A 27,434-nucleotide genomic window follows, 5' to 3' on the forward strand; every position below is an offset into this window, starting at 1 on the left:
CCGGCTCTGCCCAGCTTGGCTGTGGAGCCCACCCGCCCAGGTGGCCCGACCTCTTACAGGTAAGCGAACTGAGGCCAGGAGTGGGGCTCGGCTCTCCAAACTCAGCTGCTGCTCCAGCCCCCTCTGACCTCCCCAAGGTCTGGGCAGGTGCTCCCCTGACGGCTCACCTGTGACTGGCCAGGTCGGGCAGGGGTGCACTTTGGTGTTCTCCACACGGCCCTCCACGGGGGCACCCTTGTAACCATCGTGGTCTGATGGAGGGGAAGCGAGGCCTGAGGTCACGCAGCTGGGAAGGGGCGGAGTTGGGGGTTGAACCCAGGCAGCAGCCCGGGGCCTGCAGAGCCCTGAAACTGCCCTGCTGAGCGGGTCTGCTTCCTCTGAGGAAATTTCAGGAACCCATCCGCCAGGCACGGTGGAGAGCTCCCCACATCCTGGAAGCCCTGCACCCGGGGCGGGGAGTTCCAGGCCTCTCCCAGGTCGAGGGCCCTGTCCGCAGGCAGCCTTGTGCCCAAGCCCTGGAGGCCCAGGCCGGCCGCCAAGAGCTGCCCCAGCCTGGCCTGGTCTGTGGCTCCCTTGGCAGTGCCAGACTGGCCCACTCAGGTCACGGGCTGCCACATCCCCTGCAGGGCCTTCCTGGGGACCTGCTTTCTATTTTAGCCTTTCCTGGCCTCTGGAAGGCACCAGGGGACCGGAATAGCTCTGTCTGTCTCTGTCTGCTCAGCAGGACGTGGCGGGTGGCTCCGGACGCCTGGGCTCTATTTGCTGACCCTGGAATGAGAGTGGGACCGGCAAGGGGGCAGCGGCCACGCAGGGACACTGTCGCAGCAGCCGCTGTTCTCTACACAGCCCTGTCTACCTTCCCTCCCAGAAGATAGTGAGCTCCCCGTCACTGTAAGTGGCCAAAATAGAGCCCGGATGGGCACATTCCAGAGCTGCTGAGTGGGTATCAGCATTGGGCGGACAGGAAGACTGATGACCTCTGAGGGGTGGGACGCAGAGACCCCAGACTCTAAACATCACTGATTCTGGGATTCTGCGATTCCAAACTGCTAAGATGTTGTCACTTCTAAGAGTCTGGGGTTAAAGCTTCCGGGACAGGCTCTCCCCAGGCTCCAACCCCGCCTCCCGGAGACAGAGATGCCACCCTGAGGCCTCTCCCCACCGTCTCCGGGGGAGGCTGAGCTCCTTGCCATAACCACACCTTTGCCCCCACTGTTCTCGCCACTTCTCTCCAGATCCAAATCCACCCTAGCTTTGAGGCCACCTCTTCCACGAGGCCTGCCTTGATTGACTTCTCTAAGGCCCGGATTCTGAGGGCAGTTTGGGCCCTGGTCCCTTGTCTGGATCTCCCAGGCCAACTCTGTCTCTAACTGGATGTTTAGGTCCCCCCAGACAGGGCCAGAGTTTTACGTGTTTCTCTCTCTCTGATGCTCAGTGTATGTGAGGGTGTACGGTAGGAGCTCAATGAATGCAAACACCCTTTCATTTTCTTTTTGGCCGCGCCACACAGCTTGCGGGATCTCAGTTCCCCGACCAGGCATTGAACCCGGGCCACGGCCGTGAAAGCGTGGAGTCCTCGCCGCTAGGCCGCTAGGGAACGCCCAAACCCATCACTAAAAAAAATTCTTTATTTGTTCTGGCTGCGCCAGGTCTTCACGGTGGCATGCGGGGTCTTTTAGTTGCGGCATGCGAACTCTTAGTTGAGGCATGCATGTGGGATCTAGTTCCCCGACCAGGGAGCGAACCGGGCCCCTGCATTGGGAGCACGGAGTCTTAGCCCCTGGACTGGGAAGTCCTTGCCCAGTCATTTTTAAATTGGGCAGGCAGCCTGGCATGGCCCCGTCGCAGGCACTCGGACCCCTTTCCTGCCTTTCCAGGCTTCCCCAGCGTGCTTCCTACCCCTCTTACAAACAGGTCGCTCTTCCTGGTGGCTGACCTCCTCCGCTCCTGCTGCAGCTTCCTCTCATGCTTGCTGAGTTGTAGGGCCGCTCACCCTGCCCTCTCCTCCGGGGGCCAGGCAGCCACCTCTTGTTGGTGAAGGGGACGGGGTGGGTGGCATGCACCATCAGTACTACCCCTCCCTCTTATAGGCAAGGAAACAGACTCAGAGAGGGCAGGGGCCCGAGGCCACCCAGCTAACGGGCAGTGGAGCGAGGATTTGAAACAGGCACTTGGGGATGTGATCCCCACGTTTCTCCAGCTGATGGGGCGTGGTGGGTGGAGGGAGCCTGGATTGGCCCCTGCCTCCCGAGGGTGCCCTGGACACGTCCCAGCCTGTCTTCTCCCTGACCTTGGTCTGTCCATCTGGGCAGCAGGGGCAAAGCCCAGATCAGGGTGCTGGGAGGATGTCCGGGTCCCTGTCCATGGAGCCCCACCCCCTGCCCACTGCCCTGAGGAGCGGGCAGCTGGTGGGAACGGGAGGAAGGCTGCTGTTTCTTTTGGCTAGGACAGTGGCTTTCTGGAAAGCTGGTGCCAGTTCTCTGGGTTGGTGGGTAGGGAGGGCACTGGGGTGGGGCACCAGGGAGTGGGCAGGCACCGGCCAACGGACAGCCACACAGAGGTGCAGGCTGCATAGTCCCCAGAGTCCCCACTCAAAGTCCTGAAGACCAAACTGCTCTGAGATGGGAAAGCAGCAGGTGAGGTACAGCTGAAGGGGCTCAAACCCCCTCGGCCGTAACCAGCCAGAGGGTATTGGGATCTTATGGGTTCCGCTCAGAGTGAGCTTGATACTTCCCGCTGCAGAACGATCGGTGTTTGGTGGAAGGGGCAGCCCCGGACTCCACTGGGGCGATGTGTAATAGACAGTGTATACGTTTAGTGTCTTTCTCAAGTTGGAACCAGAAACGCATGCAGCCCCGGAAGGTTCACAGGGGCAGCTGTGTGTCTGCCAGCCTCCTCCATTTTACAGAGAGCTGACCCGGGTGGGTGGGGTCTACGCTGGGGGCTGGGACGTCTGCTCCCTGCCACACCAGAATCCCTGGCTTTGCTGATGGGGTGCGGTGTGAGGGCATCTCCCACTAAGGAAGCACCTTCCCCCCAGATCGGACTGTTCTGTCCTGTGCTGTCTTCTCAGAGGCCTCCGGGGGAGCTTGGCCCCCAGCCCCACCGGGTCTTGCCCTCTGTCAGCGCTGGGCTGGCCTCAGGGCACTTGCCCAGGAGAAGCGCATGTGACCCTCCCAGGGACCTGGTCATGTCCTCAGGAGCTTTATTTGGTGGGAGGGGACAGTGCCAGACTCAGAGTCCAAGGCCCGGGCTCGGGTCCAGCTGCGGGAGCCAAGGCTGGGCTTCACGGCTCGAGCCTCTGCGTGCTCACCTGCAGTAAGGACCAGTGAGCCCTCCGCCTCCCGGCTCGTGGGCCGAGGGTCGGGGCTCAGCGTGGGACCAGGGGCGGGGCTCAGCGTGGGACCAGGGTCAGGGCTCGTGGGACCAGGGGCGGGGCTCAGCGTGGGACCAGGGGCGGGGCTCAGCGTGGGACCAGGGGCGGGGCTCAGCGTGGGACCAGGGCTCATCTAATGGCTGGGGTCAGTAGTAGGGCACCCAGCCTGGGTACATGCCATCCCACCATCTGACCCTGGCATCTCTAAAGAAAGGTCTTCACGCATTACAAATGACCCTGTGGCCTCCGTGCCCTGCCCTGTCCCTGCCCCAGGGAGGTCTCTCGTTTGATGGGGAATCGGGGCGCTTGCTGGGTCCTATGGGAGGCCCTTCCCAAGCCTTCCTCTTTCTCCCGATGGAGCTGGTGGTGTCTGGGATCCGCCTGGGAGGGCCTGCTGGCTACTTCCTGCTTACAAGTCATGTCAGGAGGACAGAGGTCAGACCTAGAAGGTGTTTAGATGGGTGGGAGGGGTTGGGCGTGGGTTAAATTTGGGGTAGGAGTGAGGGAGCCAGGGCGGGGGCCAAGGCCTGTTTTCAGGCTGTCAGGATGGCTGCCCAGGGTCAAGGGTGTTTTCTGGTGGCTGAGAATCTGGTTCCCATCTCCAGCTGGGTGACCTTGGGCAAGTCAGTGGAGGGAATGAGGGTGGGGCTGAATGTTTGGGCCCCAGCCTGCTTTCCCTCCAACGCGGGGGACTCTGGGCTCGGGCCCCTCCCTCACCTGCTCTCAGGCCCTGAGCCCAGTGTCCATACTGGGCACTTGTCCCAGGCCCTGCACCTCAGGCTCTCCTCTGTGGGGAGGTGGGAGAGCACTGGATCTGGCAGGGACACTGGTCATCAGAGCCACAGACACAGATGGACATGATGGTGATGGTGATGATGGCAACGGCATTAAGATGACCGTTAAGGTGGTGACCGAGCGGCAGCAGCTGGAGTTTGTTGGGCACGGGTTGGAGCCGGGGTGTGGTCCGGCCCCTCTCTGCAGAGGGGGAGGCGGCCCCCGCGGTCACACTGAGAGTTGGAGGGTCAGAGCCAGGACAGGCTGGGGGAGCTGCTGGGGAGGGGCCTCTGCCCCGACGCTCTGGACCCCCTTCTGGGGCTCATTTCTCTCCCCAGGAGGTTGGAGAGACTGGGATGTGTCCTCAGCTGAGGTGATGGGGACATTTTGTGATGACACGTTTAGGCTGTCATCCTAGCCCTGCTGCCTCCTACCTGAGTCACTGAGCCTGCCCGTGCCTCAGTTTCCCCATCTGCACGAGGAGGACAGCAGCGTTTGGCACTAGAGTGAGAGCAGCAGATGAGATAACAGATGTGCTTTGGGGTCCATCTCATGGTCGTGCGGGGTTGAGTGTGTGGGCTGAGAGTCACCTGGGGGTTTGGATCTGATACAGAGGCCCAGGCCAGGCCCTGGGGAGGCTGGCCTCAGTGGTCTGGGTGGGAGCCTGGGCATCAGCATTTGAAAAGGCTCCCCCAGTGATTCTGGTGTGCAGCCAGGGGTGACTATCACTGGGCCAAGCTTGGCTCCTGCCAGCACACTGAGATGTTGGTCAGAGTGGACACTGGGCTGTCGGCCCTCTCAGCTCCCAGTTTCCAGCCTAGACCCTGCCTGATGGTTACTACCTGAGGTTAGTATCAGGTAGGTATGATCTCTTTCCGTCCATCCATCCACCCGCCCACCCCCCCTCCATCCCTGCATCCGTCCATCCATTCAGGAACAGACTGTGTCTGAGGCCTCGTGGATAATTATTTTTTCCTTTTTATAAATCAAATCCTGTTATAAATCAAGGCCCCGCCGCCCGCTGGCCTGCTCCTTGTCTCCGGTCTGTGAGCAGGTTTGTTTAAGGCCGGCTGACACTTCTTCTCCCGGGCCTCCCTGTGTTTATGCTGGGGCTGTCAGAGGAAACTCCAGGTGCAGGAGGGAAGCCGCAAGCTTATTCTGGTTGGAGACAGGGCGGGGGCCGCAGGGGGCTTCAGGGCACCCTCCACACAGTGACCTAGCTCTGTCACCATCCCCATTTCACAGGTGAGTCCTCAGAGACTCACCCAGCAGGCCCGAGTCACACCTGAGTCCTGGCCCCAGGCTACCAGGTCCCTACTCTCTCAGAAGTAGAGCCCAGGAAGGCTTTCGGAGGAGGTGACATCTGAATTGGTTGTCTGGGAAAACTGAGGAGGGGCACACTGGTAGGCGGTGGAGGGGAAGGCATCAGTAGCAGAGACAGGAGGCTGGGCTGTGGCTGTCCAAGGGAGGCGTGGCCAGAAAGCAGGCAGTGTGGGAAGGGTGGGAAGCTCTGGGCCAGCTGCCTGGGTGTGAATCCTGCCTCCACCAGTTACTTACCTGCTCTGTGGCCTTGGGCACATTACCTAACCTCTCCGTGCCTCAGTTTCTTCACCTCTAGAGGGAAGGGAATAGTTGTGTGGACTTTGCAGAGTCATTGTAGGGAAGCAACAATCTAGGAACGCAGGTGGGAGCCACGCTCATGAGCTTGGGCTCTGCCCTGCAGGCGATGGGGAGCCGTGGCAGGCGGCTGGGCAGTGCCCGAGCTGCACCGATTCTCGAGGCTCTGGCCCCGCTTCCAGACAGTGCGTGGATCGCAGCTCCCAGGGCTTTTCTGCGTGGCTGGGTTGGCGGTTTTACAGTGCAACCCTCCGACCAATCACAGATCACCTGCCCTCCCTCCTAGCCAGGGATTGGTTCTGGGGTGGGCAAGTCTAGGCTGATTTAGGCCAGTGAAAGGTGACCAGAAGCGGCCTCGTGGGTTCTGTGCTTTCTTCTGTCCCTGGATAAACAGGCAGCCTTTTTGTGACCGTGAACGGAGCCCACCCGAGAATGAAGGTGGGGAAGAATCTCAGAGCAGCACAGCCAGAGCCTGACGGATCTGTGTCTAGAGCCCACATTCCCTTTGTGGTTCCTGTTATGTGAGATAACTTTCCTCCCTGGGGAAGGCCATGTAGTCCTGGTTTCCATTACTTCTTGCTTAAAGTGCCCATTTCCACAGGGCCCAGAGCATCTTCCTAGAGCTTAAATCCAACCTTGTAATTCCCTGCTTAAAATGGCTTGGGGCTCCCGTCCCTTTACAGTGACAGCCTATGCTTCCTGGAGGCCCCACAGGCCCCACGCCCCACGGGCTCTGGCCTCCCACTGTGGCCTCTGGGCTCCACCCATGACTGTCCTTGACCACACTGGGCACCCATCTGCCTCAGGGCCTTTGCTATGGTTGTTCCCTCAGGTTCCCCGCACTGTCTCACCCCTACAGCCTCATTGAGGGCCCTGCTCAGATGTCACCTGTCCAGAGTGGGTGAGAGGTCAGTATAGCAACACACAGCCCTGACTCCCAGGGGCCCAGACAGTGAAGATATGTTTCTCACTCACACCACGTGTCCATTGCAGGTCAGGGGAGTGGGGGTGGGGCTCCTGCTCCCTGGTGGCCTGGGGACCCTAGTGACGGAGACTCCACCATCACACGAAGCCTCTGCGGTCCCAACATGAGGTTTCAGGACCCACCGCCATTGGAGGGGGGGAGCTTCACTCGCAGGCTCTTAGACGCTTTGGTCTAGAAGTGCCCCTGTGGCTTTGCTCCTGTTCCCAAGGGCTGACGTCGGTGGCATGGCCACGCCTCGCATCAAGGGGTGGGACAGTGACCCCCCGAGCGTGGGAGGGAGGAGACGCACAGCAGTGACCTCTGCCTCGGGGCTCCCAGGCCACTTGGTCTCTCCAAGAGACCCTGTCACTCTGCGTTTATTCAGGAAAAATTCACATAACATAAAATTAACCATGTTAAAGTGTACAATTCAGTTCAGTGGTATTTGGTACACTCACAGTGTCGTGCAACCATCACCTTTATCTAGGTCCAGAACGTTTCCACCACCAAAAGGTTTACACATGGAAGGCCTGTACCTATTAAACAGTCACTCCCCTTCCTCCCCCCAGCCCCTGGCAAGCACTCCTGTACTGTCTGTCTCTGTGGGTTTGAGTGTTTTGGAGACCGTAGGTAAAAGGACTCGCAGAGCACGTAGTCCTTCGTATCCGACTTCTCTCACTGAGCGTGATGTTTTCAAGGTTCGTGCCCATTGTAGCCTGTGTCAGGTCTCACTCCTTCCTATGGCTGGAGAATACTCCACTGCAGGGTGGACCGAGCTGTGCTCCTCCTGTGACCAGATGATGAACATCTGGGCGGCTTCCACCTTTGGCTTCCTGAGCGGACTCGCAGCACAGTCTCGAGCAGGTTTGGTCTGAGTCCCTGCGCTCGGTCTTTGGGGCACGTACCTGGGCGTCACTCCAGAGTTCCTTCATCACACTGATTCTTCTCTGTGGTCACTTCCTGTCTGAGACCTTGGGATGGTCACAATCCCCACCTCCCCAGGGCGTGTCCGAGCCGAGATGCGTTTTGTTTTTTGCGTGGGGGGACCGCCCTCGCTCTTGCCCACCGAGCTGCCTGGCATTCTCCTGTCGCTGTCTCCTCCTGGCACAGGCCTGGCACGCAGCAGGTGTTCTACTGAAGCTCGTTGAATCACGAATAAATTCGGAACGATAACTTGGGCTTCCTCGGGAGTTTTGTTTGCAAAAAGAAATCCGCTGCTAAAGAAGTGATGAGCCCCACACTGTACTGGTCTGTTTCCTCTGCCATCGCCGCCCAAACGCCCCCAGCACCCGGGCTGGGGGTGGGGTCCATCTACTGGCGGGCAGCCCCGCCTCCTGGGCCAAGAGCCAAGTGAGGGCGCCCACTGCCAAACGCCGTGTTTGGGCACAGGCGAGGTGGGGCTGGGTGGCGCCTGGTCCCTCCTGTGCCTCATAAATTGCTCTGAAGAAAATTCCCCAAAAGGAGTTTCAGATGCTGCTGTGCCCGGGACAGCAGGCTGGTCTCCCCCCCAACTGGGGGCGTCTCCTCCCCCATCTGCTGCTGGAGGAGCCTCCAGTGGGTCACCTCAGTGCCTCGCCAAGCGTGGGGTCCACTTTTGACTGTTCTTGTCTAAGTCCTAGAGGAACGTGTGAGTCTCCCCAGCCCAGCATCCTGTTATGAACCCATTGTGTTCCTCACTGCCTTGGGCCATTGCCCTAGCTCTCTCCCCCATCTCTCACAGGGTGCCCCCCACAGTTTGTCTTCAACACCCAAGTGTGTCTTCAGCAGGTGGGTGGCTGAGAGCATCGGCAGTGGGGGTCTGGGTTGCCTTGCCTCCTCCACTGCTGCACGCACTCCTGCTGTTCTCTGAGGCTTGGTTTTCTCCTCTGTTAAATGGGGAGAAGCAGATGCAGCAGGAAACGTGCTTGGCCAGGGCCTGGCACATGAAGAGTACTCGCTAGATGCCAGCTGCAGCCCTAACCACGCCTAATGAGCCCCTGCCGAGCCCAGGAAGGACGTCCTGCTCTGCAGAGCAAAGCCCAGGCATGTCGCGTGGCATCTGAGACCCTCTGCCGTCTGGGCGCACCTGACCGTGTGCCCCAGTCCTGGTGCTGCCAGCTGCCTTCGTGCTGCCAACCTGCCACGTGCTTCTGCACCTCTGCGCCTTTGCGTGTGCCATTCCTCTGCCTGTGCTGCCCCGTCCACCCCGGGGGCCTGCAGCATCCTCCTAATGTCACCCAGACCGTGAGCGTCTGTCTGCTGCCCCCGGAAGGCAGGGCCTAGGGCATCACCCGCAGAACCTGCAGATGGTGGGGCAGGGGTACAGACTGGGGCCCCAGCCGAGGGCGGCCACTCCTTCAGCCCAGGGACCCGTAGCCAGTACCCTGGTAAGTGATGGTACCGGGTGCAAACTCTTTTTCTTTTTTAAATTAATTAGTTAATTAATTTTTGGCTGCGTTGGGTCTTCATTGCTGCGCGTGGGCTTTCTCTAGTTGCATCGAGCGGGGGCTACTCTTCATTGCGATGCGTGGGCTTCTCATTGCGGTGGCTTCTCTTGTTGTGGAGCACAGGGTCTAGGTGCGCGGGCTCGGCATTTGTGGCACACGGGCTGAGCTGCTCCGCAGAATGTGGGGTCTTCCTGGACCAGGGCTCAAACCCGTGTCCCCTGCATTGGCAGGCGGATTCTTAACCACTGTGCCACCAGGGAAGTCCCTTTTTAAGAATTTTTTTATTGGCGTATAGTTGCTTTACAGTGTTGTTAGTTTCAGGTGTACAGCAAAGTTATACATATACATATAACCACTCTTTTCTAGATTCTTTTTGCATATAGCCCATTACAGAGTATTGAGTAGAGTTCCCTGGGCTATACGGTAGATTCTTATTAGTTATCTATTTTATATATAGTAGTGTGTATATGTCAATCCCAATCTCCTAATTTATCCCTCCCCCCTTTCCCTCCTGGTAACTATAAATCTGTTTTCTACATCTGTGACTCTGCTTGTGTTTTGTAAGTAAGTTCATTTGTACGCTTTTTTTAAGATTCCACACATAAGAGATATCGTATGATATTTGTCTTTCTGTGGGGTGCAAACCCTTGAGGCATGGGCAGCTCCAATGTGCTCTGCAGTTTGCACCCTCTAGCTCAGAGCATTGTAGAGGTTCAGCACGTGGTCTATATACGGACACTCCTGTGATAGGGAGCTCACTACATTGTTAGGCCATATTTTCAGCACTGGCAGCTTCCTGGGAACGAGGGCTCAGTCTCCCCACAAAGTCTCCCGTGCGGCGGTCAGCAGCCCGAGATGGTGTGTGTGATGAGTCGTGGGGTCTCTCTCCCACCACCTCCTGGGGCTCTCCGGCAGGGAGCTCAGGCTACAGAGTTGTGCTGCCCCCTGGTGGCTGCGGTTCACAGGGGCCGAAGCTCTCCTGTCCACAGGGCTCCTGTCCTTGAGTGCCCGCCACTAAGGAGGCAGGGGACAATGCAGCAAGTGGATCACAGACCCCTGGAGAAGACAGACACATACATAAGTGTGGAGGGCGTGGCATCTTCAGGCTCGGGGAGGCCTGACGGTAGCCTTGCACGGTCCCTGGATCCACGTGGGCCTTGTCCTGCGGATTGGAGGGTTAGGGACGCTCAGACCCATCAGGTTTGCTTGGCCTGGACCCGCTATCTCCTGGGAAGTGTCACTGTTGGGGGCCCCATGACCTTGGCATGGGGTCACCTGTTCCGAGGCTGCCCTCTGTCCCCTACAGGCTCCCCAAGAGGGGACTCACTATGCAGGGTCAGAACATGCCAGACTTGGGGAGACCTGGCTGGACAGCCCCCACTGCCCTGGGGCCACCACACAGCTCTTACCCAATCCCGGATGCCTGGATGGCCAGCCAGCTGCCCCTGCCGTCTGCTGGGTCTACTGGGGTCTCCTTAGACCCTCTCTGTACCATCCCACCCTCCCGAGCAGTCAGCCCTGCTGTTCCCCAGACCGTCAGCAGCTCCCACCTTTGAGCCCCGTGCTGAGGGCAGGGGACTGGGGGGGACCTACACTGGGGGTGAGCTTGCTGAGACACGGCTGGTGGTCCTGCTGCAGGACCCTCACCTGTCACTCCCATCTTGCTGGTGTCCTGCTGTCCCTCCTTCCCCTGGGCCTTTGAATCCCCCATCCCGATCGGGACAAACCCTAACCCCGCTCCCACTGCAGGGCCCAGTGGGGGTGTTTCCTCCCCCAGGAAGCCTCCTGGCCTAGTCCCAGGAGAGACTGCCCTCCGGCCTTCCGCAAGTACCGTACCCCCGTCTCCTGGGTGCAAACTTCTGTGAGGGGTGCAATGACGCTTTCGGTGCCCGCCGAGGCCGCCTGACCGTGGACTGCACCCGGGATGGCTCCCAGCTTTATCTGCTCTGGGCCTCGGTTGCTGAGGGGGGCAATGCACTGAAACAAGCTCTCCTCGTGGTGTCGGGGTGAAAGGACAGACCCTCTTCTGGGGCTTTGTGGGGCAGGGGTTCTGACACTCAGAGGCCTCGTGCAGGACCACAGTCTCGGTGGGTGGAAGTACCAGGGTGGCTGCAGGTGGTTCCGTGAGAACCTGAGCCTCCTGCTGCCCCTTTTGGGCAACCCCGGCCCTGGAGCCCCAAGACCCTGCTCCTGGGGCACAGTTTTGGCCCCTGTCCCCAGTGCCTATACCGAGGAGACCGAGCAGGAGGGACCCCGTCCTCCATGGGCCCAGGAGGTGGGGACAGACTCAGATATACTGGGGACCCCAGAGGGCTGAGATAAGAGACCTACGCCAGGGCTGTGCAGAAGCGCAGTGGGGCTGCCAGCGGGCTCTGGCGGCGGTGGCACGCCCTGCTCTTCCCGTCGCAGTCCCTTCCTTTCTCCCTTCCCCGGGTGGTCCCTGGAGGCATTACGGGCCATCCCCTGGATGTGTGGCTCGCCCCCCTGCGCCTCATTCTGAACTGAGTGTTGGGGCTCCAACTCCCACACTTCCCTGTTGCTATCTCCCTGGCAACCCAGGTCACTGGGGCTGGGTGGAGGGCCAGGCAGGACCGGCTACACAATTCCTGGGCCCAGCGTGAAGCCAAACTGTGGGCCGCCTGTTTCATAAGCGCTGCCCGATGGGGACGCTAGAGCATCGCGCCCGTGGCTGACCTCAGGCCTGTGACCGCCCAGGTCTCACTCCCGAGCAGCTGGCCCTTCTCACAGTCACCACGAGGGGGCGCTCGCGAAGCGTGCCCGATGCCTGTTCCGGGCTGGCGCCTGGAGGTGTCCACCTCAAGCCTTCTGGTCCTAACCATCCCAGGAGGTGTCGGGAATGCAGGCTGCGTCGGTGTCCAGGCCTCCTCACTGGTGGGTCCTCTGGCTGCTAGTTCTCTGCTGCAGCATCCCGGGTGGACGGCACAGCTTGTGCAAAGGCCAGGAGGTGGGCTTGATCTGACGCCCTGGGGGCTCCAGGGATGGAGCTGGAGGTCGCCAAGAGCAGCACTGGGTGTAGATGGACCCAGGGGTCAGCAGGGCTGGGTGGGGGACACAGCCGGCCATGGCCGTCCTCAGGGAGGCCTTGGCACACACTGGAGCACTCTTCCTGAGCTGCTTGCCTAATGGCTGCCTGGCCTGCAGGCCCGCCGCATGTGCTGATGCCTGGAACGCACCCTCTCAATTCCCAGGCCCAGCAGCGTCCCCACGTGCTCCTGACCACTGTAACTGGGGAGCTGCCCGGGTGGGCTCTCCCACGCCAGTCTGCAGCATCCCCAGGACAGCCTGGCACAGCACTCAACACGTGGTTGTCAGAGCCAGCAATCGGTGAAAGGGCTGGAACTTCCAGGCTTAGCTGGGGACCCTCCGCTCCACTGGTTCGCCAGCTCCAATGGCCCCCAGGGCTCCCACACCCACCCCCATTGGCAGTCTCAGAAGTCTGGGCTTAAGAACTGCCCCTCCGGACTTGCCTGGCGGTGCAGTGGTTAAGAATCTGCCTGCCGATGCAGAGGACACCGGTTCAAGCCCTGGTCCGGAAAGATCCCACATGCCACGGAGCAACTAAGCCCGTGTGCCGCAACTACTGAAGCCTGAGAGAAGCCAATGCAATGAGAAGCCTGCTCACCGCAACGAAGAGTAGCCCCTGCTCGCCGCAACTAGAGAAAGCCTGCGCGCAGCAATGAAGACCCAGTGCAGCCAAATATATAAATAAAATAAGTAAATAAATAAATAAATAAATAAAAAGAACTGCCCCTCCTCCATGCTGGCACTGGGAGGGAGGACCCCCGCCTCCCCTGCGGGGACCAGAGCTCATTCTGTTGCTGCCTTTGCCTCCTGAACAGATTGCAGGCCCATGAACGGGCCCTGTCCTTGCCACACAGACTGCACGGCTGGCCTGTGACGGATGGACAACGGTGGGGAGGGGCACGAGCGACCCCTGAGGCTGGGTTACAAATGCATGGCAGCTTCTCTCTGCGGTCGCTGACTTGGGGGACGCCAGTCGCTGTCTGGTGAGGACATCCCTCCGGGAGACCTGCTCTCAAGAGAAGGGATGGGCCTCAGCCAACAGCCTGCACAACTGACCAGCTGGGGCGGCGAGCCAGCTTGGAGCAGGTCCTCCCGCCCCAGGTGGGCCTTCAGATGATGCAGCCAGGCCACCACTGCAGCTGCCACGAGAGCCTGAGCCAGAACTGCCCAGCTAAGCGTCGGAACTCCTGCCCCACAGGTGCCCAGAGAGGACAGATGGTCATTGCTCTTTCAAGGTACTAAGTTTGAGGTGACTGTTTCGCAGCATAGCGAGCGCACATAAAATCATCGTTTAAGCAACTTGACTGTGTTATTGGAAATCTGGGAATGAGAGTGATGAACCCTAAGGCCTTGTTCTCCAAGTCCAGTTTCCTCTTCATATCTGGAACACAGTTGTGTGTTCGGCTCCCCTGATGGCAGAGCCTGAGATCGGGACTTGGGTGCAGGGGGTTTACTCAGGTGATCCCAGGTGAGGGTGGGAAAGCCAACACACGGGGGCATTGTGGAGATCTCTCGATGCTTGCAGGGCCTCTGGAGGTGTTCCAGACACCCTCTGTCTGCAGGAGGGAGGCTGGGTGAGTACACAGGTGAGGGCTGTCCTGGTTCACACATTCGGGGCCCGGTGCACCCTGGGGGTGGGGCACTGTCGGGGGGAGGAGGGTCCCACTGGGCTCAGGACGGGCCTTTGCTTCTGCAGCTGAGATGGGTGTGACGTGGCCACCAGGAGTCAGTCCCCGAGGTTCCTCTTCTCGTCCTATACCTCGCACCCAGCTTTTGCGTTTACCTGACTTAACGTTCAACCAGAAGCTCTTTGGGAATTCACTGGTGGTCCAGTGGTTGGGACTCTGAACTTCCACTGCAGGGGGCATGGGTTTGACCCCTGGTCAGGGAACTAAGATCCCACATGCCGCGCAACACAGCCAAAAAACCCCCCAAAAGACAATCAGAAGTTCTTTTTCCCTTTGCTCATGTATGACGCTGGGACCTGAGGATGATTCTGGAAGGAAAGTCCTAAGAACGTCTACTGGGCACCTGTTCAGCGACAGGTGGAACCAAGCCGGTGTCAAGTCTCATCCCCCAAGGCTGGAGCTGTCACCCTGACCCCGTTATGGATGACGAGACTGAGGCAGGGAGAGGTGAAGGCGTGCAGCTGCCTGCTGGCCGCGGCTGGCTCCGGGCCCCACCTGTGGTCCTGCCGCCGCTGGGGCCAGGCCGCTTTCTGGAAATCCACTTAGCACTGACCTCGCCTTTGTCCTCCTTGGAGCTAATCTGCTAATCCTGTCACCCCGGCGGGGGCTCCCCAGTCCGGTCCTCCTAACCCACCTCCCCCTGCAGGCCCTCTTCCCCAGCTGGGGGCCTCCTCTCCGCCATGCTGGGGGTGGTGGGCAGGTCCAGTGACTGGGGGTAGATGGGGTGGGACCCTCAATCCCAGGGAGGATCTGGGCATCTGGAATTCAGGTCTGGATCCTGACTGTCCTTCCCTCACTCAGCCATCAGCTCTGTGGCCCCGTTTCCCGGGTAAAGGAGATAAGTTCTGAGCCAACCCTTCCTGCTATGAGATCACCACTCAGCTCACCCCTTCTTGCCCCGCCCATTCCACTCACAGCAGGGGTGCCAGCTCTGGCCTCCCCAGACCTCGGTTCGAATCCCAGCTCTGCCTTAACTGAGCCTCAGCTTCCTTATCTGCAAAATGGGGGTGGTGGCCCCTCCTCTGCAGGGCACAGTGCAGACTTGGTGGGACAGTGGGTGTAAGTGTCTGGTACGAGGCTGGAGTTCAGTGAATGTTTAGGGAGTGGAACTCTTGGACCCTCCTCCTCGGGTCCCCATACTGATGCCAAGAATGTGGAGGTGAAAGGGACCGCAGCCCATGAGAAAGGCCACATCCATGGGGGAAACCTCTCCAAGATTTGGGGCAGGCGAGGAGGAAGAGTGTGAAAATTAGGGAGGCAGGTGCTGTTCTTCGAGGTCAAGCTCAACATTGAAAAAATAAAGATCGGTAATTAAAATGGACCCGGGACTTCCCTGGTGGTATGGTGGTTAAGAATCCACCTGCCAATGCAGGGGACACTGGTTCGAGCCCTGGTCCGGGAAGACTGCACATGCTGCAGAGCAACTAAGCCCGTGCGCCACAACTACCGAGCCTGCGCCCTAGAGCCCACGAGCCACAACTATTGAAGCCCCTGCACCTACAGCCCATGCTGCGCAACAAGAGAAGCCACTGCAAAGAGAAGCCCGCGCACCGCAACTAGAGAAAGCCTGCGCGCAGTAACAAAGACCCAACATGGCGAAAAATAAATAAATGTATATATATATAAAGAAAAAGTTAAAAAAAAAATGGACCTGGAAATGGGCTGCCTCAGTGGGTGCCCAGCTCCCGTTTCAGTGGAGGCGTCCTAGGCCCTCAAAGCTGGAATGCATGCCAGATGTTGCCTCTTCCAACAGCACAGCCTTCCCACTCTTCCCTGCTTGAAGGCACGGAGGACAGGGAAGCCCAGCTTTGTGGTTCAGCGAGGGAGGCCTGGACCAGCTCTACTCCCGACTTGAAGTGTGATCTTTGGAAGCTGCTTAATCTCTCTGTGTCTTCATCTACAAGATAGAGAGAACAATTGTCCTTACCTCATGGGGCTGTGCAGGCATTAAATGAGCTGGCAAACTGAGATTTGAACCCAGATCGGCAAGGCTCTGCCCTCTGAGCCCCTGATGCCTCTTAGGGAGGAATCGGGGGTCTCTGGGGACCATCCGACCACCCCCACCCCCCATCCATGACTGAGTGTACTTTTGGTGTGCCAGATGTAGGTCTGTGCGCTGGAGACACAGATGGGGATACGGGTGAGGTCCTCACCCAGACCACTATCAGTGTTATGTGTAACTGCCTATGACTTTCTGGCAGAACTTGGTGCACAGCTCTGGGGCTGAGTGAGGGGATGGTTAGCGGAGACTGAGTTCTCAGAGGAGACAACAACTGAGAGGGACCACACGTGAAGGACGGCACCACAGGGATAGTCTGGGGCAAGACTTTCTAGGCAGAAGGAACAGTAAGTGCGAAGGCCCTTAGATGGGATGGACCCTGACTATTGGAGGAACTGCACGCAGGTGCATGAGACAGTGGCAGTGAGGTGGCAGGTGGAGGGCACCTGGAGGAGTGAGCCTGGGCCTGCTCAGGTGGCCTGGGGACAGTGAGGTGGGGCCCTGCAGGATTCCGCACAGAGGAGGATGGGCTCACTCTTGCCTTCCAGGGGTCCAGGTGGGTGGGTGGTCGGAGGGCATCCTCTCCGAGAAACGGAGGCAGGACCAGAGTCTGGAAGGAGAGGCTGGGCACTTGGCTGGGCTGGGGGTCCACGGACTGGTGTGGGGGACAGGGTAGGGTGAGTGAGGTGCCCGGGAGACCCTGGCCAGGCTCCACGCGCCCTCTGTCCTGGGTTTCCTCCATATGTCACCACTGGCCGAGCCATGAGCTCCCTAGGATGGGCTGATCCATAAGGGGCCCTCCTCACCAGTCCCCAAGGGGGCACCTTAAGATCTCCCAGGGCCCCAGCACCCGCTCCCCGAAAGCCACCTTCCGCCCCATGTATCATGGGCGGCCTGGGGGCCTCGAGGCCCGGTCTGACCCCAAGCACCGGGACAGGTGTCTGCTTTCCGTAACCCATCCTCACGGCAACGCGCCGTGCGCGTGGGGCTCAGCCCCAGTCGACACAAGAGGAAGTCCAGGACTCCAAAAGTTTCCTGAAATCCCTGGACCCCGGACACCATCCCTCAGCCTCGGCGCACCCTGCCCTCTTCACCAGCATTCGAGGTCAAGCCGCCCCCCAACCGCCCCGGCGTCCCGCAGCAGCCGCCTTGCGAGGGATACTGGACCACAGTCAGAGCCCACGGACACGCCCCTTCCCACCTGGGCGGGGCTCCGGTGCGCGCCCGCGCGCCCGCGTCTCCCCGGTGTGGGGAGCGCTCCCATTGGGCCGCGCCGTCCACGTGATGCGGCGGGCCCTGCCCGCGCGCCCGGAGCGGGGCCGCGCACGCGCCCCGGGCCCGCGTGCACGCGCGTGCGCCCCGAGCCCTCCGCCTGTGGAGCCGGCGTCCGGACCGCCAGGTCAGTTTCCTCGTGCCCGCTCGGGCGGGGGCGCGCGCGTGGTGCGGGCGCGTGGCGGGGCGCGCGCGGGCCGAGGGCGGGCCGACTACCCAAGTCCAGGGACCCTGCTCCCGGCGGCCGCTGCGGCGCGAGCGCGGGCCTGGAGGCTGCCACGTGCAACTCTCAGCCCGGGGGCCGGCTCGGGACTCCGCCCGCCGCTTCCCCCTGCGGCGACGGGACGCCCGGGCTGGGAGGCGTGACCCCCTCCCCCCCGCCCCCAATACCTCTTCCCGAAGGGCCGGTAGGGTGTCGGGTGCTGCCTCCCATCCCCTGGCTCAGTTTCCTCCTCCGCACAGTTTGGGGGGAGTTGGTCCCTAGCGCTCCTGCCCGCCACAACCCCACCGGATTCCCTGCGTCGTGATGGCGGGGGGTGCCGGCGAACGTCAACGAGGTTGAGCTCCAAGTCCCGGTACAGGTCCGCGCCCCGGCTTTCAGACCACTCTGGAGCTGGTAGCCCGGCGGTGCCTCATTTGTCCAAGCAGTCCCCCAGCTTAGAGCAGGTCCCAGCCTTGTCCCAGGCGGCTCGTGATGCGCTCCTGTGTTCTCCCGGGCAGCTAGCTGGTGGCCGGTTGAGTTGGGGTGGGTGGCGTGTCAGCTCCAGGCCAGCAGAGCAGCTGTCGCCCTGGTCTGGCCTTCCTGGGTGGAGCATGGTGACCCCACAGGCCGGACCCTGACAGCGGGTCTGAGGATGGGTAGAGTCCAGGCCAGCTGGTCACAGTGTGCCGGGCGCTCCGGCCCTGGCAGGTGGGCATGCGCTGTGCCTCCTCTCCTGGCTGGCCGGCTCTGTGGCCAGCCCTGCATGTGATGGTGGGTGCCTGGGTGCTGGGCACCAGAGGTGTGTGGACTCCAGGGGGGCCTGCTCCTAGGCCGGAGCAGTGTGGGGCTGTGGACCAGAGAGGGTCAGCGGACACAGGGTGCCTGTGGCCTTGCCCAAATGGAGACCCCTTTGCAGCTCTGTGCAGGCGCCTTGCCTCACTGACCTCAAATCCTCCCATGAAGTTCTTAACCCCACTTCTCAGATGAGGAGACTGAGGCCCAGAGAGGTGGAGTCATGTCCAGCCCCTCAGCCTGCAGACCTCACCAGAGCCTTGGTTTTCCCACCTGTGAAGTGGGTGCTGGTTGACCTTCCTGGCAGGCTGCTGTGAGGAGTAAATGGGCCCTGAGGCAGGCGTGGGGGGGTCTCCCCACGGCCACCCAGGCCTCCCTTGCTGCAGGTATTCAGGAGAAGAGGCTGCCTCCCAGATGCCCCCCTGGGGAGCTGGCCACCCCACAACACCCCCATAGTGCTTGCCACGCACCGTGTGCCAGGCCCGGTGCTGGACTGAGGGGTGGACGATGGCAGGTCCCGCCTCAGGCCGTGGCGCTGTGCCTCCTCGAGTCTTTGTCGTCCGGGTGGCGGTCCTCCCTGAACAGTCTGGCTCTGAGCAGCCCGTCAGGCATTCCTTTCTCACTGAGTCACCAAACCTTGAGCACCTACTGTGTGCCAGGCCCTGATAAGCTGTTATCGAGGCTGACCTGGGCCCTGGCCCCGGGAGATGGCAGTCAGGTGGAGGCGTCCACACACACAGGTGGCTGTGCCGTCTTGGGCGTGTCCCCGCCGAACCTCACAACACCCTTCTCTCACTTGGGATGGTGATGCCGTGTGACGGGTGGGGCTGTGTGTGCCCACTGATGCATGTGGCCGGGGTCCACTCTGCCAGGTGGGGCTCCGGGCACTGAGGACCAGGGAACAGAACAGGTGTGACCCTGCTCTCCTGGACCCTGCCTTCAGTGCTGGGGGTTCTGGCGGGTGGGGAGGTGGGCTGCCGGGCTGGCCGGAGGGCCCAGGGCTTGGCCAATGCACCCTGCCGTTTTCCTGGCCAGGAAGCCGGGCCTGGAGGGACTCTGCAGGCTGGAGGGAACGAGGGCAGGTCCGTTCGTGTGGAGCAGGGCTCTGTCCACGTCCCCAGGGTCACAGCGTCTCCTGCCGCCGGGGCTCTGGGAGAGGGGTGGTGGCTCCCCTTCCAGGTGGGGAAGCCGAGGCTCAGAGAAGGTAGTCACCAGGTGTGCTGGGTGCCTGCTGGGTGCCGGGCCCCTCCCCCATCCTGGTCTGTCCCCCAGCAACTGGGGTCATTGTCTACCTGTCCTGCAGCGAGAGGCCAAAGTTCAGTGAGGCTCCTCACTTCCCGAGGTCACGGGGGCTCTGGGCAGTGACGGCTCAGGGAGGAGGCCCCTCTGTCCCACCCCGCCTCTGGCCCAGTGCCCCGAGTCCCCCGGGCGGGCTGGGAATTGTTCCTGTTGGGACTCTGGAAGGCCGCCCAGGTCAGGGGTGTGTGGAAGCCCCAGCCAGGCCCAGTTCCCGCCACAGTGACCGTTCTGCTGCCTGGGGTCTGTCCCTTCCTCCGCCCAGGCCTCAGTTGGGAGTGCGTGTCCTCTGCGAGCCCTTGCAAGGCAGGTGTTTTTTTTTTTTTTTTTTTTAATATTTGTTTATTTGGCTGTGCTGGGTCTTAGCTGTGGCATGCAGGATCTTCGTTGCTGCGTCCAGGATCTTTTAGTTGCAGCATGCAGGCTCTTAGTTGCGGCGTGCGGGATCTAGTACCCCCACCAGTGATTGATCCCGGGCCCCCTGCATTGGGAGCGTGGAGTCTTAACTGCTGGACCACCAGTGAAGTCCCTGGTGTGTACATTTGGATGTGAGGACCTAAGCCTCAGTGCCCGAGGGTCTCAGTGGGCAAGGTGGTGGCTTGAGCCTTGTGGAGACCAGTGTTCTCATCTCTAGAAGGTGATGATCCCCCAGGATGGCTGGAGTGGGGTTCCGCTGTCCTCGGCCATCACTGCCAGAAGGGAGTTGAGGAGAAACTGGTCCGGCAATGGGACCTGAGCCCCGCGCGGCTCCTCCCGCTGCCCCAGGTTCTCAGGCCTCTGTGCCACGAATGCCCTCTCTATCCTGGATATTCCCGGCCGCCACCTTTATTGTGCACCTACTGTGTGCCTGGCCAGAGCCTGGCTGAGTCCTGGATGGGTCCAGGGGTGGGTGTCACCACCCTGGGTCTCCACTCTGCACCAGCAAATGAGGGGCTGGATCAGACCCGAGGTTGTCAATGGGGGAGGTGCTCCCAGATGCTTGGTGCTTTCTGAGGTGCGCCCACACGTCCCCCAGGAGATTCTGATGCCCCCGGGAAGGAAGCACCCATGGCTGATGCGGGCAGATGGAAGGTTGGGAGCCTGCAGACTGTCGTGCTGCAGTTCTGTTTCCTGACTCAGATCCTGAGGGAAGGGGTGGCAGGAGCCATGGAGTGTTCTAGAGCAGGGTGGAGGGGTGGTCTCTGGTGCGTGGCTGGGGGCTGATGTGCTGGAAGAGGACTCAGCCAGGACGTCCGTGGGTGCCGCTGTGGGTCTCCCCAGATCCCGGCCTGGCTGCCCAGAGCCCCCTTAGGCAATGAAAGGCCATTAGCCGTCTGCCTTTGGGCCAGCTTTTCTCCTCTGGGGTCTCAGTTTCCCCTTCTGCAGAAGGGGGGCTCTGACCTGCTGTCACCAGCTCCTCCTTCCCCCCAGTCCCTCCTGGGAGCTTCAGGAGCCTGTTCCCATGGCCTCACTCGCCACAAAGCCCCCGAAGCAAGGGCTGGCCCAGCTGGAGGAGGCGGGTGGGCAGGCAGCCCTGCCCTGTCCCCTTCCCATGGGAGTGGTGCTCCCGGCCCCTCTCCTGGCCCCGGGGCCCCCCTTGTGACTCAGGCTTCCTGGAAGAGGCGCGGGAGGGCGACGAGGATTCCCCGCCACCCCACCCAGAGTTCCCGCAGCGACCGCCTGAGTGTCCCGTCACTGCCCCACCGCTACCTACGGTGGGCTCCACGTGCTGTCTGCTCTGTGCCTGCCCCCAGCGGGCGCCCCTTCCTGCTACTTCCGCTGGCACCCTCCGGGCATCGTCTGTTGGTGCTGGGACAGGCCCCCCCTCCTCCCTTGCCTGGACCAGGCCCTGCCAAGCCAAACATTTCCTCCCCTTTCATCTCCCCATGGGCTCAGCGCTGGGCCCTCTCCTGGCCTTCACTCCTCTCTGGCTGGCTGCCCAGCGGCCCATCTGCTGGGAATTGCCATGTGGAGATCAGGGGGTGCCCGGGGGTGCCCGGGGCTCCCCATGGTGACCTCGCAGTCCCCTCCGCATAGCCCTAGGGAGCCCAGAGCCGTGGCCCCAGCTCTGCCAGGCCTCTCTGGGTGACCCTGGGCTGGCCCCTGCTCTTACTTGGCCTCAGTTTTCTCGTCTAGAGAATGGAGAGCTTGGAGCAGACCTTGGGCCCCACAGCAGACTGGGTGGGGGGTCAGGACAAAGCTGGGAGTCTTGGCGGTTAAGCCCAAGCCACCTGGGCCAGGCGACCTGCTTGCAGCCCTGCGTCTGCCCATTGTGACCGGCCCGGCAGCCTTGCCGTTTACAGTCTCTGAAGCCTGCAACCTCGGGAAGGGCCGTCCGTGGGTGTCTCAGTTCCCCTGTCTGTCAAGTTGTGCTCTTGGGCCAGACCCTGTGCAGGGAGTGGGCAGAGAGGGCCTGGGGCCCTGCTGTGACGGTACCTCCTGGGCGCAGGAACTCACATTGGGGCCGGGGACCATCCAAACAGTGCTCCGTGTTGCTCAGTACAGATTCAGTGATGACAGTCAGACAGCCCCGGAAATTCACAGCTGCTCTGGGCTCTGGGCTGCGGGGCACATGCTGGATCTCACGGGGACAGGCTGCCCACGTGCAGCGTGATGTATCTCACTTGAAATTTCCCTCACCACCGACTGTGGGCCTCTCTCCTAATGGCGCTTGGGGGCCCGGGGCCCGGGTCTGGATGGACCCTGTTTATGAATCAGTACCCTCGTGACAGCCGCTCCTAAACAGGGCCCTGCCTCCCTCTTGCCCCCATCACCACCAGCTTGGCCACTGTGTAGCGGGGCTGGGGAGGCAGCCTACTGGCTTGGCCTGACTCCTGCCTTCCTGTGCCTCTTGAGGGGCCGCCAGGCCTGCACTGGCCCCTGTGGGGGATGGGAGAGGGCGGAGAAAGGTGGTCCTGACCCCGGGAGGGACCGTGGGTGAACAGGACCTGCAGGAGACGACTGTCACCTTCCTGGAGCGTGTGTCCCCAAGATTTTGCGGTCGTGTTGGAGCAGGAAGTCAAGGTAGCCTTCTGAGAGGAGGTGGTGTCTGGCTGGGGCTTGAAGGATGTGGGCATCACAGGAGCTGGCGGGAGGGGCTCCAGGAAGGGAGAGCTGGGCGGAGGCAGCTCCCGGGAGCTCGGGGCCTGAGTTAAGAGCACCCCTCAGGGGCGCTGTCGTGGTCTCACTCTAGGCCGGAGTGGAGCTGGTCCAGGGCACGGCATTCATCCTCATGGCCGGCTGTGCGGCAGTGGCTGTCACTGCCCCGTCTCCCAGGCCACGTACTCTGCCCAGGGTGGCAGGCGTGTCTGGCTGGTGCCCCTTGAGTCGGGGCTGTGCGGTCCTTGTAGAACGGCCTGGAGCCAGACTGTCGTCCCCTCGTTTACAGATGAGGGGCCTTCAGGTGTGTGTGGGAGCGGGGTGGAGTAGACCTCACCCCAGTACAGCCACCGGCTCATCTGGTCCAGGAGACCCTCCCCTCTCTGGCCTCAGCTTTCCCTGTTTCTCACACGGGGCTGGGAGGACCTGCCTGCACGGTGGGTGGCAGTCTGATAAGGAGGGGGCACCTGGTGAGCAGGAGGCCCTGCTTCTGGCCTGGAGTTAACGCGCTGGTCCGTGCCTCAGTTTCCCCCTCTGTAAATGGAGGTGTGCACCCCTTTCGTGGGCATGTTGGGAGGTGTAAAAGGGGGCACCGCGCGGTGAGCAGAAGGTGGTCTGCTGAGGGTGCAGCCCTTCCCTGCTCCTGTTCCATCCTCCGTGGCCTCGAGGGCTGGGCCGTTCCCACGGTCGCTGGGCAGCCGCAGGAAGCCATCTGGAGGCCTTGTTTACCCCTCCTCCCAGCTTCCCTGGCAGGAAGTCACCGGAAGGGCCGTCCCGAGGGGCCCCCAGGCCTGTGAGGACAGCCAGAGGCTGGGGGTCCCGGGGTGGAGCGTAGGGGGCAGGGAACGTGGAGGACAGGGCCAGGCAGAGCCCGCTGGGCGTGTGGGCTGGAGTGTAGATTGAACCATTCATCAAGGGTGTCCGTCTGTCCGTCCACCTCGTCAGCTGCCCCTGCCCCCCACAGGCCCCCGATGAGGCCCAGCATGGCCACAGCCCACGAAGTCATGGTCTGCAGACAGCAGTGAGGCCACCGCAGCCTCGGCCCTGGGTGGACTGTGTGACATCAGGGGAGGTGTGGGGTCCAGGGAGCCGGGGGAGGAGCCCCAGCCCCCGGGGAGGGGTCAGAGGAAGCTGAGGGTCAAGGAGGAGGCGTCTAGGGGAAGGGCTGGGGGGAGAGCGCTGCAGGTGGAAGGGGGCAGCCTCTGGGGCGTTGGAGGTGGGCGGGGTCTGGGGGCGTGGATGGTGACGGTAGGGGTCATCATGCCCCACAGACCTCTTTCTCTCCTCCCCTCCCCCAGCCCTCCCGCCCCTCCCCCAGGACCCCCACGAGACCCCCAGATCAGCCTGCAGGTCTCGGCGTGGTTGGAGCAGGGTCAGGGCCTGGGCTTCCGCCCCTTGGGACGTGCCCAGCTGCCCCGGCATTTGCTGCAGCCCCGATGCCCACTGACTGGCCTGAGTGTGGCCGGCCAGGCCTGGGGACTGTTCCCACAGACACTGCCAGCCGGGCCTGCCCGGCGCTAGGAGGGACGCTGACCCCTCAGGGCCTCGCGTCCTGTCTACTTGGCTGCCTTGTGCCTGCCTGGGCCTCCTGTCTTCAGAAGGAGCCTGGTGGGCTCAGGGGTCAGACAGCCCTGCCCAGCCAGCCCTGGGGAGGCCAAGGAGTGCCCCACCTTGGTTTCCTCCCCTCCGTCCCCCTCCCCCTTCTCCCCTCCCTCCCCCTTCTCCCCTCCCTCCCCTTCTCCCCTCCCTCCCCCTCCTCCCCTCCCCTCCCCCTCCTCCTCCCTCCCCTTCCCCCTCCTCCTCCTCCCCTTCCCCCTCCTCCTCCTCCCCTCCCTCCCCTCCCCTCCCCTCCCCCTCCTCCCCTCCCCTCCCCCTCCTCCCCTCCCCCTCATCTCCTCTCCCCTCCTCCCCTCCCCTCCCCCTCCTCCCCTTCCCCTCCCCCTCCTCCCTCCCCTCCCTCCCCTCCCTCCCCCTCCTCCCTCCCCTCCCTCCCCCTCCTCCCTCCCCCTCCCTCCCCCCTCCCCCCTCCTCCCCCCCTCCCTTTGGAAGGCTCTGGCACAGGTTCTTATGGGCAAAGCCTCCCAGAGAGTGTGCTGGGGTTTCGGGGCCAGGGTGAGTTTACGGTACCCCACCCCGGGGAAGTGAGTGTGAGAACCAGGGCTTCGGGCGGATCCGGGATTCAGGAGCATGCTGCCGGGAGGCGTGTCCACCGGCCAGTCCTGGGTGAGACTGGATGGTCCAGGGGCATCCATGGGCCGAGGACAGACACCCGTGAGCCTGTCCCGGGAGGGTCAGTGACCCTTCCCAAGCCTGCTGCTTGTGCTGCTTGCACTGACCAGCCTCACGGCCGCCGTGGGTTGTGGGTACCCCACTTGTGGAGGATCGGCTGCCTCCTGGTGGTAGAGGGCAGCTGACCCCAGGTCTGAGAAGTGTCGGCCTCGCTCTGCTGCCTTGTAATGAAATGCTAAGTCCAGCGAAACGTGGAAGCAGAGGGAAGGGTGCTCTCTTCGGAGACGTTGGCTGTGTGCGTGAGCGGGAGTGGGGGAGGCAGCAGGAGGCTGAGGCTGGGCTCCCTGGCGCTTGCTGGGATGCTGCTGAGATGGGAGAAGCCTTGAGGGGTATTAGGGGAGCCCTGCGCCGAGAGCCCAGAATCTGGGGAGGCTGGGGAGGAGGCTGGCCGAGGGACGGTGGCTAGCCTCAGCCCCCAGACCATTTCTTCCTGGGTGCCGCGTGCTCCGTTGATGGTACGTGACAAGACTCCACGCCCCTCCCCTTCTGCCAGGGCGTCTGAGTGGAAAGTCGGTTGAGATGGGAGCTTCTCAGTGCGTCGGGAGTCCAGCCGGGGCAGGGGCTCCTCGGCAGCCGCGGGCCTCTCTTCTTCTCTTGCTGCTGCTGGGGCCGTGGTCTGGGGGCACCTGGCCATCAGGGTCACCACCTGGCTGCCATGGCCAGATTGGCCGTCTTGCTAGGCACTGAACTTTTCTTCTGGAGAGCTCCTTTGGACCCAGAGCATAGCCAGGGCATTCAGTAGGTGCTCAGTAAGTGTTTGTGGGCCGGCCTCCAAGGAGGTGGGGTCTGGACAGACCCAGGAGAGCCAGGAGGGAGTCCTGGGTAGGTGGCGCCCATAGGCAAAGGCCTGGTGGCTGTGTGGGATGGTGCAGGGCAGAGAGCTGGCAGAGGGCACAGTACGTGCAAAGGGCCAGAGGCAGGATCCCAGAGGCAAGTTTCAGGAACAGCAGGAGGGCAGGTGAGGCTGGAGCCGAGGAGGGGAGTGGGGGGAGGAGGTCAGGGGGGCGGGGCCTTCTTTCAGGCCTAAGGACGAGCACAGGCTTTCCTTCTTCGCCATGTGGGTGCCATGGGAGGGTTTCGGCCGAGGAGGACAGGATGGACTCAGCTGTCGCCACGTAGGGAGTGGGGGGCAGGGTTGGGGGGACCTGCGATGCCAGCGGGGGCCTGGTTCTGGGCCAATGCTCCTCAGGTTCCTGGTCACCCCAGGTGGCTCCAGGCTCCTGGGCCCAGGTGTTGCCGTCTCACCACCCATGGCAGCCGTCTTGCCCCCCGCTGGGGATTGTGGGAAGTTCCCACGTCCCTACCTTGAGCTTGATTCTGTGACACGCCTGGATTTGGGACTCTGAGGACCGGTGCCCCGCAAGCCCGCCTGCCCTGGGGACCAGCTCCCTGTGGTTCCCCTGAAGGCTGGGTCACCTTTCTGCTCCCTGCCCTTTCCTGCCTTGTGGCCTTTGCTCAGGCCATGCCCTCCACCCAGACACCTACCCCATTCACCCAGTTGGATCTTTTAAGGCAAAAGGGGGGCGGCGTGTCCTTCTGTGACTACTGGGTGCCGTCCAGCAGGCCGCCTGGGGCAGTGCAGCTCTCGAGGGGATGTCCGTACCTGCTTCTGATTGAGTGGGGCCTGGATTCGGGGGGGGTCGCATGAATGTGCGGTTTTGTCTGGTGGAGGAGGTTGCCTCCCTGGGGCCCCATCGAACACCGCTGGTCTCTTCTCCCCTCTCGCATTTTAGTGCTCAGAATCCGCGGGCTGAAAGCACTCAGTGCCGTGAATTCTCTGAGCCAGCGTTGCCCCCCGCCAGCTCCATCACAGGTGATTGACTAGATCTCAGACTCGTGCTCACTTTACGTGTGATAGTTGTGTTTTTAACTTCTAAAAAGGCTTTGACAAACCTTTCCCATCCTTGAAGGCCAGCAGTGTCCCGCCTGGAACCCTGGAGGGCCCCTCCCCCTCCGTCCGGCTGCTGGGGCCTCTGTCCCTTCCAGACATGCCCAGTGCCCTCGGCAGCCTGGTGCAGCCCTGACGGGCTGGGAAGGGGCTGACCAGGTGCCCCCAGGAGTGGACCTGGATCCTCTCTGCCCACCCCACCCTGTGTCACCTGGATCCCCCTGTCCAGCATCGCTCCCCTGGTACGTGCTGCAGCTCAGTCCCTGTGGGTGAAATAAAAACAGACCTGGAAACGACCCAAATGTCCGTCCGCTGAAGAGCAGGTAACGCAAGTGCGGTCTCTCCACACAGCGGACTAGTGGTCAGCGTCCTGATCTACCCTACAGCACGGGTGACGCTTGGAAGGATTATCCTGCATGAAGGGCGCCGGATGCGAAGACCACACAGTGGTGACTCCATTTGTGGAAAGTGTCCAGGACAGGCAAATCCACAGAGACAGAGAGCAGGTTCCCGGTGGCCAGGGGCTGGGCTGGGGGTTGGGGAGTGACTGCTAACAGTTGTGGGTTTCTTTAGAGGCGATGGAAGTGTTCTGGAATTGGTGGTGGTGATGATTACACGACACTGTGAATGTACTAAAAAAACACCGAAGTGCACACTTGGAAATAGTAAAATGGCGAACGTCACGTTAGGTGAATTTTATCTCCATTAAAAACAAATGTCAACGGCTC

The 27,434-nt window shown here is 61.7% G+C and overlaps 1 protein-coding gene across 1 annotated transcript in view; it reads left to right on the plus strand.

Moving 5' to 3' along the window:
- Positions 1–17,272: 17,272 nt before the first annotated feature.
- PTP4A3 (protein tyrosine phosphatase 4A3) overlaps positions 17,273–27,434 on the plus strand; it is a 34,231-nt gene continuing 24,069 nt past the window's right edge. The window contains exon 1 of the mRNA XM_082858519.1: positions 17,273–17,288. The gene's annotated coding sequence lies outside the window, so the exon portion shown is untranslated. The remainder of the gene's footprint in view (positions 17,289–27,434) is intronic.

Source organism: Leucopleurus acutus (assembly GCF_964270905.1).
Source record: "Leucopleurus acutus genome assembly, chromosome: 17".
Taxonomy (NCBI): domain Eukaryota; kingdom Metazoa; phylum Chordata; class Mammalia; order Artiodactyla; family Delphinidae; genus Leucopleurus; species Leucopleurus acutus.